The 21,248-nt window shown below is 38.2% G+C and overlaps 1 long non-coding RNA gene across 2 annotated transcripts in view; it reads right to left on the reverse strand.

Moving 5' to 3' along the window:
• Positions 1-21,248, reverse strand: part of LOC139816601 (uncharacterized) — a 101,244-nt gene that overhangs the window by 64,661 nt on the left and 15,335 nt on the right. For both annotated transcript variants that reach the window (XR_011733044.1, XR_011733043.1), the window contains exon 3: positions 18,722-18,804. This is a non-coding gene — a long non-coding RNA (uncharacterized lncRNA). The remainder of the gene's footprint in view (positions 1-18,721; positions 18,805-21,248) is intronic.

Raw genomic sequence — 21,248 nt, forward strand, 5'->3', positions numbered from 1 at the left:
TCCTGGAACAGATCCCAATAATGGAAACGGTTCTACGACCGGTGCGAAATCGCCGGAATACCGCGACTGGTCGATGGAATTTGCGCGAAACGGTGATCAACCGGGATCGAATCGGCACAAAATCGCTCTCTATGTTCGACCAGGGTAAAAAGAAGATATTCTCCACGTGTAAGGATTCGCTCTGGAATCCCATTCGATAATTCATGGAGACGAAATCACGCTGTGTTCCACGAAACGGTTTATCTGCGATAAAGAAAAACGTTTCCCTTACCGCATAAAAAATGTATCTTCTTATACGTCTGGCAGAATTATATCTTTAAGGGTATCTTTTATCAGGTTAATTTGTCCTAACTGAAAAATTAATACGAAGCATCTGTCTCTCATAATTTGAAAAAAAGACGGACCTGCATAGAACAAATGGTATACAACGCACATTCAATGAGTTAGCTTATATTCTTTTTTTTCTCTTTATCAATTATAATTAGAAATTAATTTTATTCAGTTCGAGAACTAATATTTTCTTTTAAAAAAGAAATAGAGAATTTTGTAACATCAAATAAATGAGACATATATGTATTGTTTTTGCACCGAAATCCTCTGGATAAGGAAATAAATGTTATCGCGAACTTTTTCCTATAAAGAAAGGTTAATATGCATTTTCGGAAATTGTCGTTGATCATTGATATGTCAGCGATGATTGCCATTTAAACTCGCTTCAATAATGATGATATAATCAGAGATAAAAAAGTCCATTCATTATAATTGTTTCTATAGCACATATTAATCCACGGCTTATAAAAGCGAATACGTCGCAAGCTTATTATTATGATTTCACATGCAAAAGAGTGATCGACCGCCCACTCGAAACGTGTGTTACGTGTACAGTATACACGTGCAATAATTTCTTACAGAAAAATGCAACATAACTCTTTAACAACACATTTACTTTACACAGAGTTAGATTTTCCGATCTGTAAGAAAATTTCTGAAAGATCTGACAGTTTGACCTCCAGTTACAGGTCGAAAATTCTCGCTCGGACAACCAGGGGACAAAAAAAGACAACTGGGTGCCTCTTTAATTGTCCTGTCCGCTAGGAACAACGTTGCTCCAGTGAAAAAAAAAACAGGTAGCGCTCTGGTAAAAGAAGTCGGTCTTCTTCATTCAGAACTCTCACAACCAATGCGATTTTCAATCCCTTTCAAGGCCCTTCATCAACAACGGGGGACCTTTCATTCAACGTTTCTTACGCCAATGACGTCCCCGGAAAGAAGCTCCTTGATATTCCGTCGGCGCTCACGCATCCAGCCCGCGCGCTGATAATACTCGCTTCAACCGGGTCCGATGCCCCCCTCATTTCCCCTCGCGGGGGCCGATGCCCCACCACTCGCGCGCGAGGAGATCCCACAGCGGCCCGTCGCGTTACGTGGACATAAAAGGTAACCCCATGGCCACGAGGATCGTCTCTCTGACACATTGACACGGCCACTGAGCTTACATGGGTTTCTCCTCTCTCTCTCTACTTGTCGGAGATTCCTCTTTCTTTTTTCTCGATCTTCCACCGAAGCGTCAGAGCCTTCTCTCTAGATTACCTGTCTCTCTCCACCTCTCTCTTTCCCGATACTGATCCCGTCTGCCATCTGATCGATTACTCGGCGGTCGCTCCGGCCGACTTTTTTCCCTGCCCGTCGTTGGATTCCAGTTCGCCGCAAGATGCGCCGCGGTATTCGGGGATGCGAGAGGTCTGCGGCAAGGGTTGCTGTTACAGTGTTGTACAAAGATTGAGAGGCTGCATTAAGTACGATGCTCTCGTATATGTGTATATGTGTACGTATAAATACGGAGATGAGAGACTCCGGTTTGCATCCTTCGTATCACGAGTATCACATAACCCTATGAGTCAAGGGTTGTTTTCCAACAGACAGTCACGTGCAATGCGCACGAGTGTGTTAGTAAGTGGAAACAAATGGAAACTACGCAAGTGAACGTAGCGTATTTCTGCTCTGTTACTACCACGCGTATATCCTGTGTTGTATATAGCTGCATTGTGGAGTCTTTTAAATTGCATTATCATACATTATCGCGACGTCTTGTCCGCGACTGTAAACTAATTGCCCTCGTCTTATAAATGTCTGCAGTATTATCAGCCTTGAGCAGTATATTACTGCGATATATATTAAACACCATATTCCTTCATATTAATTTTACTTAAAATTAGTATTCATTTAGAGCGCTTGCCTTTGCTTTACAAAATTTTGGTAAATTTAGATTCTTTAGAAAAGTATATTTAATAAAATTTATCAGAAGAAAAAGCGGGACATAGTTTAGGATTCTCGCTTTCAAATAAGTACCACGTGCCATTCCCGGAAAATCATCTCAAAAGCACTGAATGACTCAGCCTTTCGGAAAAATAACCGTGAGCTTTCCGAACCGTGCGCACGGTGAATACAAAAAACGCATCTCGAATCTACACGAGGAACAGGTTGTGCATGATGTCCTGTCACCGGTACGGCGAACCTGATCTCTTGCGAACGAGCGAGATAATCCGTTGGAGTGAAAGAGACAACGTGGAGGGAGCCAGGCCGCTTGACGGTCAGGCCAGCGAAGGAAAAAAAAAAGGAGAACAACTTGTGAGAAGGAACGGAAAGAAGGCAAAGAAAAAGAGAAACGATAAGAGCGAGGAGGACAAACGAAAGAAAGAAAGAACGCGGCACTACGAAAGCGAGGGATGAGACGGAACGACGAAGAAGGCCGGGAGAATAATAATAAAGAGACAAGGAGGCAAGATAACGCACGGCGCCGCTCTGGCGTCCATTCATGCTTTTTACTCGTTAGCGGTTATAGCTCGCACGGGTCGGCCAACCTCGTATCACCTTGTCTCACCTGCCCAATGCGGCTCCTCTCACTCCTGCCCTTTTTCCCTATTGATCTCACTCTGGACTCTAGAGAATACGTACGAGCGGCCTGTACCGCACAGTCTGAACCAGTCGTGAGATCCTCTTTCGTCTTATTCATCCCTATAGGACTCGCATCTCGTCGAATGAGCACATAACGCGAGAAGCAATGATTTAACCCGAATAATTAAAACCATTAGTAAATAATAATTTTTTAATTTTATACGCTTTAATAGTTATTATAAAATAATTTTAAAAATGCAAAATATGTAGTTTATTTAAAATAAAAAAATTATTTAAATTTTTATTAAAAAATGGAATATTTATTAAAAATTGTAAAAATTTAATTTAATTAGAATTTAAAAATTTTTGGAAAATTACGGGGGAAGAGAAATATGAATTTCATCATTATTTTCATTGTAATTTATAATAGACAGATGATTTTATTCAGTTTCGATCACATTGTACTATGCACTTTCCGAAGGAACTAATCGATTCCGTCGCAGGTGTGAGTGTGCGTACACACGTGCAACGAGTATATGCATGCGAGTATGCGAACGCGTTGCAACGCAGCAGAGCTTCTCTCTTGCCTTATTCGCTCCTAATACTTTGGAACTAGTCACAGTTTCAAACTATCTACTAGTCTTCTCTATGCGACACATATAACATCTGCCGCATATATACACGATCGATGTATATCAATATTGCAAACGTGTAATAGAAGCATCTTCCTAAATATTATATTACGTTTTCAAAATCGATTAACACGATTTATTCAGCTGTGTGTATATCTATTGTCACTCATTCTGTTTATACCTATAATAATCAGATATATCATTCAACAGACTGATTTCATTAGGCTGCCATTTGCTAACGTTATTACATGCGATTCTGCATGTAATCGATAGGCTCGCATAACTCACGATCGTTTCCGCGATAGATAGGGATAAACCTGCTGTTTCGATCTAACGATCGGAGTCATCAGTGGTGAAATTGTTCAGGAAATCACACGAGCGGTGAATTACGGTTGTTAGAGAATCATTTTCTCGCGCGCGCACGAGTATCGATATATATCGCGCAGGAAAGCAACTTATTGCAATCATGCTGTCAATAACCTACTCAGATAAAATCAGTTCAGTTCAACAATCTCTCGATTGGCAGAAATAGATAAGGTTGCATATAGACGATTTAAACAAGTTGTGAAGCGTGGCTAATATTGTTCCTAACATTTTTAACCTGCTTCTGCGTTATTCAGAGCGTACCGAGTGATTACGGTAGTAATGCAATTTGACATATTAGCACGGTGAAAGAGATGTCGAAAACTGTGTTGGCGAAAATTGCAATCGACTGAAATTATTACAAACCTGCTATGCGACACCGCGATCAATATTTGTCGATCGACATATATCCTGCCTTAGATTAGAAAATAACGTCGTTCAGAGCCAAACGGTTCAATTATCACATTATTATCAATAAAAAAAAATATACTTAAAAAAAATTGGATTAGCGTGGCAAAAGCGTATATCCAATGCGTTGGCGAACATAATCGATGTAAATGTAACATTACGGAACCCACACCGCACACGCCAATATATCAAGCTTCAATTCGCTTTCGAGAAAATAACATCGTTAGAGATCAACGTTCAATTATCTCATTATCGTTCCTCGGAATCGGCAGCGGATTAATGGATCTAATAAGCGTTCTCCGTTAAAGCATGCACAAATCGCGTGCATGCATTATACATATTAAAATGCGTTCCACATCCGCGTGCTGAGGAACGATGAATGAAAGGCGATTCCACCTACGCGCGGGGCGATAGAGAACAGAGCAGGCAGCGAGATATCAATTATCGCGTCCGGTTATTATTACATATACATCGTGTGCCTCTTTTCTCCGTGCTCGTGCTCGTTCCGACATCGACATTTTCGCGATATCGCAATTTCATGCCGGCGATGCATATATGTAAGAGCGAGAAAACTATTTATCAATTACCGCAAGAACGGGTAGCCGATCAACAAGTCGGTTGCATTCCGCCCAGAGTGCGATATGTAATGCGATTCAAGATAATGTTACTTGTGTCATAAATCTTACTATTATACTATAAAATTCTGGAAGAAAGACTTTCAGAATTGTAATTTATATAATTTTAATGAATATATCAGCGATTTATCTCACATTTCGCTTCGCTCGAGTTAAACTTCATATATAGAAAGTTACGAGAACAATATAAGTTAAAAACTTTTAAAGAATCCTAAATTGTGTAAAAATACCTAATCACCTAATTTTAACTTATCTGCAAATATAAATACTAAATCGTTGAAACGGAAATGTTTTTTTTTCCCGTTATATAAACGTTACGTTATCATTCATTATTATGTGTACTCGAAATAGTTTTGGAGTTCTCTAAACCGCATATGTTAAAATCTAGTTCCGCCGATAGTAACTTTACAATTAATGTTCACATTATTTTCATCTATATTAATTTTAAATTAATGAGCTGTTAATTTTATTGTACTCTGTCATTATTTTCTTTTATTATATAAACATAAAAAAATTTGGAAAATTATTTCAAAATTGCTTAACTTTAAAAAGCTCATACAGGAATTTTCCACTTTAAGCTTAATAATAATTGGCTTGAAGGCGGTCAAGAAAGGATTTATTCATGTCTCAATTATCAGATTTGATTAGAATCGCGAGCGATAATTCGCGGTCATCGGAATTCTCTGGGGAAACACGCGAAGAGCGGAAACGATTGGATCTAAAATCTGTGTCTGATTAAAGTCCGAATTGAATCCGCGTCGATCAAACTGGCATTTCGATCGTTAAAGAAAGCGCTTTTGTTTTCGTCAGCGCATCTGCGATTATCCTTCCCGTTCATCATAGAATTATCGTTTCGATTATCGTTTGATAATTCGCGATTTCTGTACGAGGCGGGAGACAGTAAATAATCTTTAGGTAGTTGTCTCACGACATACATTTCTATTCCATTTATTTTTCTTTCTTTCATCCAGTAACACAAACCTATCGGTCAACTCTCACCTAATCTGTTTTCTACCTTATCCCACTTTTTGTTTTTCTCCAATATCCTATAGGCGGCTACAATAATAGTGTCGAGACTTCGTACGTTAAGATCAGTTCCCATGGCGCAAACTACCCACGCGATTGATAAATTCGTTACAATCTGAATGCCTCATGCAATATGATTTCAAAAGAATGTGGCATGACATTTAAATTTCTTCTCCTACAATTAAATGTAACTTTATACTTGAAATTCTAAACTAGATGCGTACGCATATATTAAATATTTATGTGCAATTATAACTTATGCACAATATATAAGTATATAATATATATGCTAATTCTCTCTAAATTCAAATCCTATAATATTTTATTGTGTTCCAAGGAAATCCGGAGATATCACCTGACATTCTTAGATCAAAAGCATATAACACAGAATCGAGCCATCTCGCTTCAGTCTACAAATTACCTACTTATTTCCAAGAAAAATTCTCTACTTTTCTCAGAAGCCTCCAAGAATCTCCTAGACTCCGAAAAGCAATAAACCTTAAAGGTTTCGGCTTCGTGATCTTTATCTTCGACACAGCGGCGTCTGTAAAACGATATGCGATTCCTAATCTTCACGTTTTAAAACCCAGATCTTCTACATCGTATATAGCGTCGGCAAAGAGAAAAAAGAATAAAAAGAACAAGGAAAGGGAGAATGAGAAAGCAGGAGGGATTAGAGCTCATCAATGAGAGAGTAAGTTATGAACCCGGGAATGCCTCCGCCGACTCGATTATATAATTTATTGTCGAGATTCCCGATCGAGGTAGCCCGTACCCGTTGCACGTTATTTAATGAGACGTCGATGGGGGAAACAAAAAGCAAGATTACGTCTCGCATCGGCAGAGAGCATTGAGTCCTCTGCCGAAATAAAGGTGTATTTCACCCGAAGTTCCCGATCGGATCGCTCGATATCGCTTATCAGCGCGGATATAATTCTCTGTTGATGTTATCTCGCGATAATATTGTCCCGCGATCACACTGGCGCATCTGCATTACTGTTGCTAAAGATATATATATATACGTATATGTACATACCGTAGCAGCTTAATATGAAATTAAATACGTAACTGCGGATGGAGGTATTATTTACGTGCCAATTTGCGGTCAGATACAAATCATAGAAAAATCAAATGTCTTCTTTAATGTTTAATGTAAAGCAACATTTTTGTTATTTTATAATTGTGTCAGAAAATATTAGAATTTTTAGAAAATGAATATATATAACATTTGTGCCAATAAAACTTGGAGTCGACTTTTCTTTAAAACAAATACTAAGAGAGACGGTAATTTATCAAATCTTTTCAGATCCTGACACATTCAATGTCTTTTAGTAATTAAATCTTGTATCTACTATCAAAACTCATCGGTTTTTTTCTACGATCTAGATAATTGTTCTGAGAATAAATATAAGTTAAGTTCTCGCAACGCATTATACATATTTGTCACGAGCACATTTTGCGTCAAAAAAACCTTATCAAAGCGATTGTGTGGAGTGATAGTGAGACTCGAATCGCGGCGCGCGCTTCGCCGATGACAGCAATGACAATGACTCATCGTAATTTGGCAGAGTCGCTTGCAAATAAGGTCGATAAAAGGTAGATTGCGTATTATAGTCGCGCCACTGATAAGATTCGGTCACACTCTAATCGCTTGTTTTTTTTATTCGTTAGTCACAATCAGCGTAGCGTTGTAAGCAGAGTAAACAACTGTCGGTATTTCTGTTCTGTCTACTCACGCGAGCACATAATTCGGGCGATAAAAATTACGCTGGATGACGGTTTGTCTGAAAGGGATCCGTTGTGCCATGTATAAATTCAACGCTCGGGCAGACCTTTGACCTATGATGCTAAATTTAACAATGCCGCGATTATACGAAAACGAGGAAATACGTAGAGAGACCACATTCGAATGAATTTTTAAATAAACTTGCATACGCTCGGAATTTATTGCGACAAACGTAGGTTTAAAATGTCCTTTGCATTGTTACGCCGTTTTATTCGAGCAAACTGACTGCAATTAAGATAGTAAGAAGACTTTCTCGCGGCTAATAATTGACGAAACACGAAGCATATTTTTCGAAACATCGCGCGCGATATATATCTCAAACAACATTGCGTCTTTTCTACATCCGACGATCTCGGTACACGTTCTAGACGCTATCGACGCTATCGACTTTATTTCATACGATAGATGCTTGACACAAGAGGGCTGTAAATCGTCAATCAAGCGACACTACCACGTTATCAGTGCGAATCGGTCGTCCAAGAAACGAGTTAAACGAGATACCTTATTCTTCTAGGGAAACGAGATAAATTGTGATATCAATGTATCACATATTTTTTTTTTACTGACGAATACAATATCTTTACAAAATATTCTGTCAAAACACTGACGAAATCTTTGTTTAGTCTTTATTAGCCGGGATTCACAAAATCGGCATGATTTCAATATTTTCGTGAAATTCTATGAAATTGATGGGAAGAGATTTTATATATAAATTCTTGAATTATAACAATCATATAAAAATAACGAAATGTAAAGAGGAATCTTTTATCGCGAATTGAGATAAAATATAGATTTATTTGTGAACTTTTATTTAAAAAAATATATATATATATATATTATACATATATATAAATATAACATGCCCAGAAATACAAAGAGATTATCGATTCTGTTCTCGGAATAGATATAGTTCTCAGAAATTAATCAAAGTGGAATATCCGAAGTAGACCCAGTCACAACACTTCGTGAAACTTTAAGTTCCAACACGTCGAAGGACATCTTATAAAAGGACTAACCGGAAACGCCCGAGAATTCTACTTCAGGAACAATGGACGTCGCTATTCGTCTCTCTAAGGCAGACGTATGGTCGGAGTCTCTTCCGGTGGAAATTGGCGGAAGCTGCGAGTCACGTTCGAGCGGCATTTTCTAGGATGTGTATACTGCAGGCAGAGATAGCGAAGGAGAGACCCTTTCTTCCCATTTCGCCCACCCTCTTTTCGTCCCTTAACCGACCTTAGTGCCGCTCGTTCTCACCCTCGAACTCACGAATAGATCCCCTCGAGAGACCAGGCTGATCGGGGAAACCCGCCTCGATAACATCGATATCTTACGCTTTTCTTCGAAGATTTACGGTTTCTCTGTCTCAAGAAGGCAGACTGATCCTAAGGAAGATACTGCGGCGGAAAAATCACAAAATACCTTTCAAGAAACTCTATATTCCAATTTATTCTCTTCAATAATTTTTCCTATAAGCTCTAGCATTTCCTATAACAAATATAAATTTTAAATAAGATTCTAAAGATTCTATAAAGATAAAATTTATTTATAATTAATTAAAATTCCAATTTTGTCACTTATTCCAAACTACTTAATAATAACTTTGATCAGTATTCAAAGTTTGTGCTAAAGGGATACCTATTCCAAACTATATCAAGGAATTACGGATTCCTGAATTTCGCTCTTTTTCGTTATCATCTAACTTGGATCTAAGCTTAACAATAAGGAACAAACGATGATCATGCCAAACTAGATGTGTGTCCGAAAATAATATTTTCGCTGAAATTTCTTTTTACAGAATCATTGATGATGTTATTTTTGGTCGAGTCGATATCTCGACCCTCTCGTGGTCGTATTCTTGGGCTACTTGTCCGGCAAGTTTCGCGAGCAAGGGAGGCCGCCGCCGCCGCCGTTTGAATGGGAGGCCTCGGTGTTATGCTGCGCTCGCCGAGGGCGATCACTTACGGGGAATAAAGACGAATAAAGAGGTACGGCGACGGGCTCAGGCCGAGGACGACGCCTCCGAGCGACGCCCGCGTGGCTTTTTATAGCGAGGCCAGGGATAACGACGATCTTAACCACCACCGGGTCATCCGTAAAATATTCAGGTAACGTCCTACCTCTATCGCACCTATTTTCGCCCCGGCACCGTTCTCCAGAGCGCGAGCGCGCCCCACTTCGCTTCCGGGGAACTCGTTGAACTCGGTCGGCCAACAGCCGCGTCTCTCTCCTCATCGCTCGCTTACGCCACCCGGCAGCAGGATAATTGGACGACCGAGTGACAATCTGACAGGTGACAACCGCGACACGATTGTAACCGGTCGACAGGCGGGAGCATTCCGACGAGAGACGACGCGCGAATGACTGGAGTGCACGCGTGGAGAAAATTAATATCTCAGCTTATAGCTGGATGATCTCCCGGCGGTGCGCACTTTAACGCACGAGTCATTTTGCAAGCGACGTAAATGCAAGAGAGACCCAGATTGTCAGTGATTTGCCACGTAATATTCAAATTGAATCACTGTGCAGTATGATATACAGAGAATGGAAAAATTAAAATTTTTTCTTATAGAAAGGAAATGGGAAACTTTAATTTTATCGATTTAGCAATTGCGGTATATTTTCCAGAAATAATAAAAATATAGTATCTATCTGTTTCTATCCCGATACATCTATCTCTATTTGTAATCTCATTCCTACTAAAGTATTCGACTTAATGTAGGAAACTGGATGGCGATCGATCATTGTCATCATTGTCCCGGCTAATTAATACGAAACGTGTTCCACGATCTATAGCGGATATAATGATTAAAAATGAGATAATTATCTCGTCAACATTATCGGATAACCGATATTATCGATTTTATATTGATATAATTAATGTATATGTGTAATTCAAGAAAAACATTCAAAGTTTTATAACATTGAATTTTTTCTTTTCAGTCAAATATTTGAAAGAGATATATACATTTTAGTCAAACAATATATAATGTATCTTGTAACGATATTTCAGCCAAAAATTAATGGAAATGTTTTTAATAATAAATTTAAAAGATATAAAAATATCTGCTCATTTAATGCAATTAGATTTCGCACAAAACGAATATTTAACTAGAAATTTAACATATTTTACATTTTCGCGCTACTAGAAGGATTTTTCATTTGCTTCTAATTAAAAGATTCATTAAACTTCGATAATGAGTAGAACTTTAAATTGTTATTAAATAAAGATAACGTATCTCATTATAGAGGTGCGCACGTTTCATGGCGCCGATTGTGGAAGAGCAGTGCGAAGTGCCGCGTTCCCATTTCGTGCTCTTATTGCCGTTAATAGTAGACATAAATAAACAGTTATCTAGACACGTTGCACAACGTGCCACCGTCGCGCGCGCAAAGCACTCTTCATTCTGGCAAGTCATTAATGGCAAAGACCGTAATTACCGATGGCAAAAGGTCGCTCATCTGCCACAAAATTACTGGCTTGTCCGGATCACTCTTGGCTATCCGATTGCAGCGATTATATTACTGCGACATATAATTGAATTAATTGTGGACGAACGAGAATATCGATGATCACCGATACGAGAACTGTAATTTCGCTCTCGCTAGTCTTCGCATCAAGCCGAAAGAATAGTTTCGTCGTACAAATCTTTTGTCCGATATAAATCTGAAAATCTAAGATATTGCATTTATATTAACGGAGTATATATGTAACACGGTTTTGTGTGAAAAGCCTAATTCATATTTAAACATTATTTCGTATTCGCGTCACTTGATACTGAAATTTGTAGATATAAGATAATAGTATAAGTTTCATGATACCCGATATAGAAGAAGAAACAAAATACACGTTATTTAAAATTAAACAATCTTCTCCCGTTAAATTTCTATTAAAATTAAAATTTTACCACTATCTTTCTTACTGTTTAAATTGAATTTCTGACACGGATCTTTCCCAGTATATCATTGTGATTATTCCTTTCGTATAACTAAATAAAGTACAATACATTTCGCGTTTTCATATATCTATGTATTTTCTTCTTTTGTATATCAAATTTTGTTATAAGTGATCAGGTGCAAATTAATTCGATATAACTGCAACGGTACCGTCAATAATAAACGCGATTATGAGGAAAATTCAGCAAATAATCAAATGAAATCTATTTGTATCTTATCAGGTTACGAATTTTTTATTCATGAAAACTATTTTTCGCGCGTGTTCCCGTGAAATCTGAACAAGCATGCGCAAGACTGTCATAAATTGATAAATTACTACTGTCATTCTACTGTCACAAATCACTCGATATATATCTGTAAATTTTATTTCAGCCTTATAGGTAATGCATCTATAAAAAGTGTCCAACAGTATCCAATGATCTTTAATGCGTTTCTCATGTCGTCCTGGCGAATGAAATATTTTTGAAGATACAAACCTAGATGTCTCCCTCGGAAATGCACGCATTTCTCCATATAGAATCGAACGCGCATGTTGAAGCGGCGCGTTTCTGACGGAGCGTATCGGGATGTAACGGCGCAAAAGTTATCGCGAACGCGCGGAACCTGCATGTCACGCTGGCATGCAGCTCTCTCGCGCGTCCGAGAACCGCATTGCTTGTAACCAGCCGCGACGAGGATGACGCTTTACACGAGCGCGCGCCTCGTAACGTTGCCACGCACGTTGCACACGGGCACGCTGCCATATGTAACACGCGTACGTACGAAAACGGCGTGACGAATGTGCATACGCGCGGGAGTCCTGCATCTCGCGTGTCCACGCGTGTGTGATTCTCCTGCACGCGACGCACGCGCGTATGTGCACCGCGCGAAACCGAGGTAACGATGTGCTGTGCCTGTCTACAAGCCTAACACGCGCCTCCAATAACGCAAATCTCCGGGATTACTTGTGCGGTTTACAACCACCGGCAATATGTACGATCGAAGATCGCGTACACGACGTAGCCGTAAAGAATGCGCGCGCCCGCGGGTCGTCTCATCCTCCCCACAGCGAATCTTAATCGCCAAGCCGGCGAGCCGAGTCGCGAGTAGGCGGTTGCGAAATTATTAATAGCCTCCGAACTGCAAGTAACTGATAATGATTTTCGCAAATTGTCAAGGATCGCAAATCGCCATCAAATCGCGTTCATGACGTCGCGTCGTAATTCTACTCACACGTACAGCTTCTTTTTTTTTATTATCTTGCCACGATCTTCGATAGAAATCACTAATCACGTTATACGTACGAGTGTCATTAACGAACCGGATTAATATGACATATACTTGTGCAACGATTGAACATGGGCGCAACGATAAGATCGGAGAACGTCGCCGAACTTTCTCCGAGGATATAAAACGGTTAAATTATTCATTTATATCGATGTCTCATAATTGGTGCAATAATTGGTCAGTAAAAGGAGCAGTTAACGCAATAGCGATACCAGCGGATATAGATAAATAATAATTGGTTCAAAGCAGATATACTAACAATAAGATAGATGACCAGAACTTTTTAATAAATATATTTTCCACACATTGGATACTGTTAAAAAAAACATTACATGTCTTCCAAACGTGATTTTGAAATTAATTAATTCAATAAGCAATAAAGAGATAAAATTTATCAATCCTGTTTTTTGATTGTATAATTGTGAAAGGATATTTTTAGACTTTTACACAAAATTTCATGAATATATATCGAGATATATGTAATTATTGTACGCAGCAATTACAATCAACACCATATTCACAAATATTATGGTTGTCAGAAATTCCAAAGAAAACAAGATAGAGATAAGCTACAAATATTTCGATGTTTACTCACATCGTGGTCCCTTCTTCGCGACGCCTAATCTTACGTGACGAAACGATCGCGATAAATCACGATCGCCCTATCGGAGTTTAATTTTTTCTGCCCTCCCTCCCCATCTTCCCCCACCCGCGCCTGGCGCTCGTCTGCCTAATCACGAAATTATATCTGTCAGCTCAAATAAGTTAATCCGGCCATCGAGATACACTCGCGCTTCTCAGAAAAACAGATCAACAAGAAAGCGCCGCGGTGGCAGGCCGCCGATTTGCGTCATGTGCGCGATGCGCGAACAATTGCGGGAAGGAAGGAGAAAGAGAGAACGACGCGAGATCGACCCTGAACGTACCGCGACACGTGCTCTCGCACATGTCGAACGACGAAATTCGGAGCGACGACACGGCTGACGTAGAGCATTATTAATTCTCCGTACACAGACGTCAACGCAATAGTTATCTTCTAAAAAAAAAATCGATTTGTCACGTGATTTCTTTCTGCATTAACTTGTCTTACATTCACCTAATGCATTGCGTAATTCAGAGTTTATTAGCAGTAATAAGGATTGTTATCGCCACGGCTGTTACCTTTTAAAATGTTAACGAAAAAGTCAGGACCGGCCTTAGGTATTACACGTTTCGTGGAGTTAACGAAATAAAATTAATTAAAAAAAATTAATAAAATAAAGTATAAAAAAATTTATGTCAGATTTTATTAAAACCTCGCAATAAAATGAAAAGCCAATAATGGCGGTAAGATCTCTGTGACTTTACTTCTGGTTCATTTACCGACTTGTTATTTTTATTAATTATTTTCATACATACGCGCATCGATTTTTGTGTAGAAATGAATGAGCTTATCCCAGTTCGAAGGCGCTCGTTTATCACAGATAGATGCGTAAACAGGGAACAAAAATGAAGTGAAGAAATAACGCCAGATATATACGAGAGCGATGACAAACAGAAGGCCAGATATTCGGCGAGGATTGACAACATCGTTTATTTATTCAGCCTGAAGACTATCGCGTGCGCATCTTAAGCCGGATTCAGATCGAATGAACGAGCGCGAACAACCGCGAATGAACAACTTACTTGAATGAGTACGCACTCATTGAAACAAGTTGTTCGTTAAGTATATTAAGCTATCTAAGCTAAATTATCAGAACACAAAAAATTTTATATGGAATTAATTTGCTAATTATTATTTACTATTTTTTACTTTTAAAAGTAATTTTTTTGCTCCAGTACCTTTGTTCATTCGTCTTTGCTCGTATTCACTTACTTGGTCTGGATCCAGGTTAAGAGGTCTTTTCACGCCAAGACAATACTCGCGAATGGATATTTTTAAACTTTATCTTCCCTTCTAACTCTTATGAAAAATTCGACTATACGATAATATACATTCAACGCGCAGCTTCTCTTTCATTCAGAAAAATAAATCTTATTGTTAGTAAGCATTATCTCCGTTTGAGGCGTCAGTAAGTGTCGACAGTTTAACGAATCCTACAGATAAGAGAAAAAAGAATGAACTCGTCTCAATCAATCATTGTTCTACGGATATTGTGCTCGGAACGGATAGGCATCGATTCCATGTCGGCAGCGAGAAGTTACGCGAGGCGGTTTACTCTAGATAAGATTACGGGCTCATTGTTGTTTACGTGTCATCATTGTAACTACATGACAGGAGGATGTGTGGGATCGTGACACCATGATTCGCTCGTTCTTGGTTATTAAGTGTAACCCGATACACTCTACACTCGCGATAAAAGCCTGTTCAGATAATTATGCCGTTAATGATCACGCCATCGATACCGCAAAATTGTTTCCTATTTTTAAATAGGAATTATATGAAATAGTTCATTAATTGTTCTTTTTTATTTCGAATATATAAATCGCGTAAAGCTATAATGTTTGCTATAAAGAATATTTTACAATTACTGCATAGTTTAATAGCGTACTCTAAAGATATAAAATAATCGAAATTGATATCGTGTATCACAATAATATCGTGTAGAATTCGCACGTGATTACACGAGTACCAATCATGTCATCTGTCGATGTCTACATCTCAGAGTAGCAATTAATATATCTCACATATTTCTTGTCAGAATTATTTTTAATAACGCACATTAAGAATTATATATATATTCCAAGTATTTCAATATAATAGCAACTGATGAATTTTAAGATAATCTATATAAATGATTTTATTCCCCATTATAAAATATTTAATGTTCACTGTGCTTAATTTTAAATGACATAAAATTAAGTTATTAATAAATGGAATAATTTACGAATACTGCTTTCTTTCCTACCTTAGCTTATTTCTAATACTTAATCTTGGAAAAATATATTAAAAGACTAAATGCGCACATACAGATCTCAAATTACATTCAAAAGATATTTAGGAAGAGAAAAAAAAAAGAAAATAATACACTAAATATTAATACCTTTTTCTTACTGTTTTATAAAATTATTAATTTTTATCTCACATAAATACAATGTTTTGAAGTACCTTGAAATATTCAGTCTTTGTTGTCCATGAGATATGAGAAAGAACACTGTGTATGAGAACTTAAAACTTTATATTCCACAAATATATCTATATTTTACTTATCATAGTTATTTTATTTCCCTTTTTTTATCTTTATTTTTTATTATATATTTTAGGTATAGAAATCATTTTTATTTTGCAAATTGATACGGTCACCGTTTATCACTTTTTACGAGCTTACTCTATAAAATATTTCTTATTTTTTTATGCTTGCAAAAACAGCAACTCGCACCGAGACTCGCACTATAAATTTCAAGCTACCGGAATACTCTGTAATTATTATTCTATGATATAATAATGACATATTAAATTATAAGTTTACGTAATAAGTTCTATTTTATGAATTTTGTATGTACGCGAGTCCACCTTCATATAAATCGATGAGTAATCCAAGATTAAATATTCCAAGATTAAATATAGATTCCAATCTATTCCAGCTCATCCGCTTTAAGGTAACGGATCTAGAAAAGATTACATATTTATCCACAATTTATTCTTATATCTTAATCTGTTTTTTTTTCCCTCGAAATATATAGCATGGGATATAAAATTATTATTAAACAAAGATATCCCTTCCGATAAGTGATCGTCGCGCCTCAACGCGCTTACAAGTCGTATATAGAAGAGTCAACTGATGCAGATTGTGATAATCGCTAATTACAGGAAGGAAACAGGGAACGATAGCATTTGACAGCCTCCAGTACTTGTCGTGATCGCGTTTCGAAGGATAATACGACGGAGCGGGTCGCGTCATTACCTGTCGATTCAAATTCTCGCCGCACAAATGACAACAATATAACTGGGCACAAGTATAGTACGCCGCACCCCGCGAGTAACAGTATGCCGTGCACACGTACTGGAAACGCACAAAAAAAAATACAAGCACCGAGCAGCCTGCCAGCCAGGTCTCCGTCGTTACAAAATATTCTATCGACGATATTTAACTATAGTATTAAATACTGAATATCCTTTCTCCTTTATACTTCAAGCAAGCTTCGATAAACGAGGTATTTCGCATGCTAAAAATTCTAACGTTCATCCAAAGAATAAAATTGAATTTTATTTTGACGAAAAAGATACTCGCATAAGATTATTTTATTATTCTTTGCAAATTTTTATGTTTTGAAATTAGTAAAATTGTATGAAAATAATAATTGTAAAATTAAGAATTTCTTATTAGATCTTTTCAATAAAAAAAGAAAGTAAAATTCAATTGAAAGAACTTAACGATTAATTTTTTTAATTTACTAGAATCGTGTACTTGGAAAGAAATAATAATAATAAATCAATTTTAATTTTCCAATTATACCAAATTATAGGAGGTAAATTTTATTCCTCATATTGAGATCTACTTAATACTGAATTTATTACCTTTTTTAAGTAAAATAATTAAGCAATCATTCAAATGCATTTTTAAAAAGATAAATTTTGATGCGTGATTTCCATACGATACCATTGGCCTTTAATCGTTTATAACTCGAAAATTATTACGGTATCGTCAGACACCATATCAATATCGTCAGATTGGGATTTTCGAACTTTAATCAATTTCTAGAATACGCTATTAACACACCCATATCAAGTATAGATTAGCACTCGATCGGGCATTGCCTGTCGACCGTAGAGAGTGAGATTGAGCAACGCTACGCGCACTCGAATTCTCTTCATGCGCTCGGCCGACTCTTCTCTCATCGTTAATTTCTTTCTTCTCTCCGCGCCGCCGGCCGCGACTAATTAAACCGCAGAAGCTAATCGCGGAGGCTGAGAAGGCATGGAACTGCGTCGCGTGGCAAAATACGTCGCCATCAACATCGCCGCGATTCTCTCGCTCTCTCGGCGTCTTGCGTTTAGCTCTGGCGTTTCGCAACGCGATAACGCATCTGCGTGACGAACACTTCCATCGTGGGTTTCGCTGACCGCGATGTGCCGCTCGCCGGACATCGCGGAGCCGTCGTATTAATAATCTAAAGTCGCGTGCACATCGCGACCGGCGAGATGAACTTATGTTTGTAACGATGCAATCATTCACTCCTTAACGTCTGGCGACGCGACACTTTTTTTTCTCAACTCTTGATAAGTGTTTCGAAATGTGTTCTTTATATAATTATCACATTGAAAAAATTAAGATTATCATATATCCGTCAGTATATATCATCTCGTATACAAAAAATCACAGGAAATGCAAAACATTTGTACAATCATGAATCTCGCTCGTGTAAAATATGCGCACGATTGCTAGAGCCCAGATTTCATTGCGGCTTAAGTGCGAATTTTGCGACAAGTGAGCTTTTGACATTTCACATTTACATAATCAAACGATGGCTTAAAATAGAACTTGCATTCTGATGTGCTGAATTTTTGTTGTAAATCAAAAGGATAAAACGTGAAATCGTCCTATTGGAATCTGTTATTCAAGTACGTAAATGCATAAATCGGTCTGAGATCACCGCGTTCAATAGTCAGCCGCGTTAAAGGTAAAATACAAACATATGTAACTCTATAAGAATCGATAAATCTCAGCGCACAAGTGTGTACGTGGCTTCATGAACCGTTCGTTCCGTTTGACGTTCATTGAGGGTCCTTCGCGCGTTCGCAAGTGGAGAATGGAAGCGCAACTTTTTCTACTTACCTGTCTGCCGTTTAAGCTGCATGCGTTTTAAGAGGCCATTTCAAGTCACTCCCCAGCAATCGATAAACCAACCGGTCATATACCTGTGTGGGCAAAGTAGACACTTACTACATATTCTCTTGTAACCCAAAAAACACATTTGATTACAAATCTCATAATATTATAGCCATCCATGCGATTAATAAGCATTGTACATCATGTACGTGATTATTATCGCTGTATTTATTCAAGAGTGTATCCATGTCCATGATGATCTACGTAGATTGTGACAGTGCAATCCTAATCGAAAGATATCTAACACTTTTCAGAAAAAACAAAATGTTGATGAACTTTCGATTTTTTATATCTTAAAGTGTAGAGAGAGAGAGGGAGAGATGTGATGAAAGAAAATCTCTTTTGATAAGTAGTAACGTAAATGTTTCTTATCAATGTTCAATTTCGCGAATATTTCAAACACACCTCGCATTCGATCCGCCTCAACTCTGAAAATTAAGAGTTTTTGCGAAAGGACATGCGAAAGGAAACGATAGTACTCCACCCACGCGATTGGATTGCGACGCATGCTTGCGAGATGCAAAGAACGCGAATGAGAGGGAGAGAAAAAGAGAAAGAGAGAGAGAGAGAGAGAGAGAGAGAGAGAGGGAAAAGAGAAAGCAAGAAGAAACGAACGGGTACAACCCGAGTGAGTATACGAGATTCAACAAGTGCACTCGCGACAGTGGATGAGTCATCGAGAGAAATACAAACGGAGGAATAAAATATTGCGTGGGTCCAGCCGAATATGGGGAAAAAAAGTCGTGCGTGATTCAACGCCTGCATAACTGAGAAATCCGATTCCGCGACGTAAACAACCAAAAGGTAAATAAAGATATAAACGCATTGATACCAATGCGTCGCGACGTTCGACGCGTATGACACACGCTTTATCATTACACGCAGTAAAAAAAGACGCTTTGCAGCACTTCAGTTAGCCAGGCAGAGGCGCAGAAGATGAAGATTAAACGGGATCAAGATGAAACCTTCGCCCGCGAAAAAATTTAATTATCTCGACGTGACAAAGATGCGTCCTTGGTAAAAAAAGGGGGAAGAAAAAATTGGAATATCTCTATTATCATTAGTTTTTTTGCTGGGAATAAGAGCGATTTTTAAAATATATGTAAATATCCGGATTAACAATACAATACGAAATGGAATATAATAATGACGTGTGTAAGAAGAAATCATATATTTATTTAGTCACAGATACTATGAAACGATCAATTCGCACGGCGCCTTGTCTTGACATCAAAGTCGATAGTTATGAAGTCGTGTATCATCGAAAACTGAAAGATTTCAGTAAGTTAAGCATTATCAGGGCAAACAGATAAAATTGGATCAGTTAATTCTAAAAGTGCAACGCGCTTTCGAAACGACTACATTCCGGCGCGTGAAACGCCGTTAAGATGGTCTTCGACGACAACGTAACATGACAATGCGCTTCTTGACTGATAGCGTCGCACGCGAGTCACACCGGACATACAAGGTGTCCCAGAATTACTACACTTTCACTTCTGCTTCTATCCAAGAAATTAAAGTAAAAAGAATGATGACTATTTCCAACACACTTATAAAATACGATATATTATTTTGTTTCTAAAAACTTATTTATAACTACATTAATTAATAATACAATATATGAAGAGAACATCAATTTATTATACAATTCTAAATAAATTATGTTTAAAGTACAGAATTTTACTTAGCCGCTTCAGCTGTGTCTGTAACTCATTTCTTTTAATTTCGTGGGTTAATTTGTTTTTGCATAATACGCCAATTAAAAAGCAGATATATTACTACCATTCTTTGAACGCTGCGCGAGACAACGACTTTCGACCCATAGGAATTCCTTAAGGACGCTGCCGAGACCGACAGGTGCGCGCAACAGTCTTGTACAAGAAAGACCGAAGAAAGGAGAGAAAGAAGGAAATTCGTTACACCTGCGTGTTGCCGCTTCAAGGTTCTCGTCGACGTGAAAGTGTCACGCTCAGGTCATGCAATTTTGTCTAACATGACGCGCCGATGTAAACGGTAGCAATAATAACGCTCCGTCGACGCCGCTTACGTAAGAACGAACGCTCGAGGAAGCTCGTCTTATCTTCGCGTACGTCAGAAGTCCAGACACGACGTCGGCCACGCCGCCACGAACTCTTAATACGGACATTCCGGGGACAGCGGAAATTCCACGGATATTTCCATCTCACCGCGGAAACTGCATATCCATGCCACCCTCCTGGCAGCCCCACGAGCCTCGCGATCCTTTCTGTCACATCTCGAATGAGTCTGACAAATCATTCGGATACATATAACGCGAGAAACTATCCGAACCATCGACATCATCTATACGTTGGATCTCGGAAGTTGATTGAACTTGAGTCTTGCTATATTATTATGTGATAAATCAAGATAATCGATCTCATCTACTTATTATTCATTATAGTGAATGAAATCGATAGTTGGAAAGAGCACGTTTGAGAGACAGATAAATATC

This window comes from Temnothorax longispinosus, chromosome 7 (genome assembly GCF_030848805.1).
Source record: "Temnothorax longispinosus isolate EJ_2023e chromosome 7, Tlon_JGU_v1, whole genome shotgun sequence".
Lineage (NCBI taxonomy): Eukaryota > Metazoa > Arthropoda > Insecta > Hymenoptera > Formicidae > Temnothorax > Temnothorax longispinosus.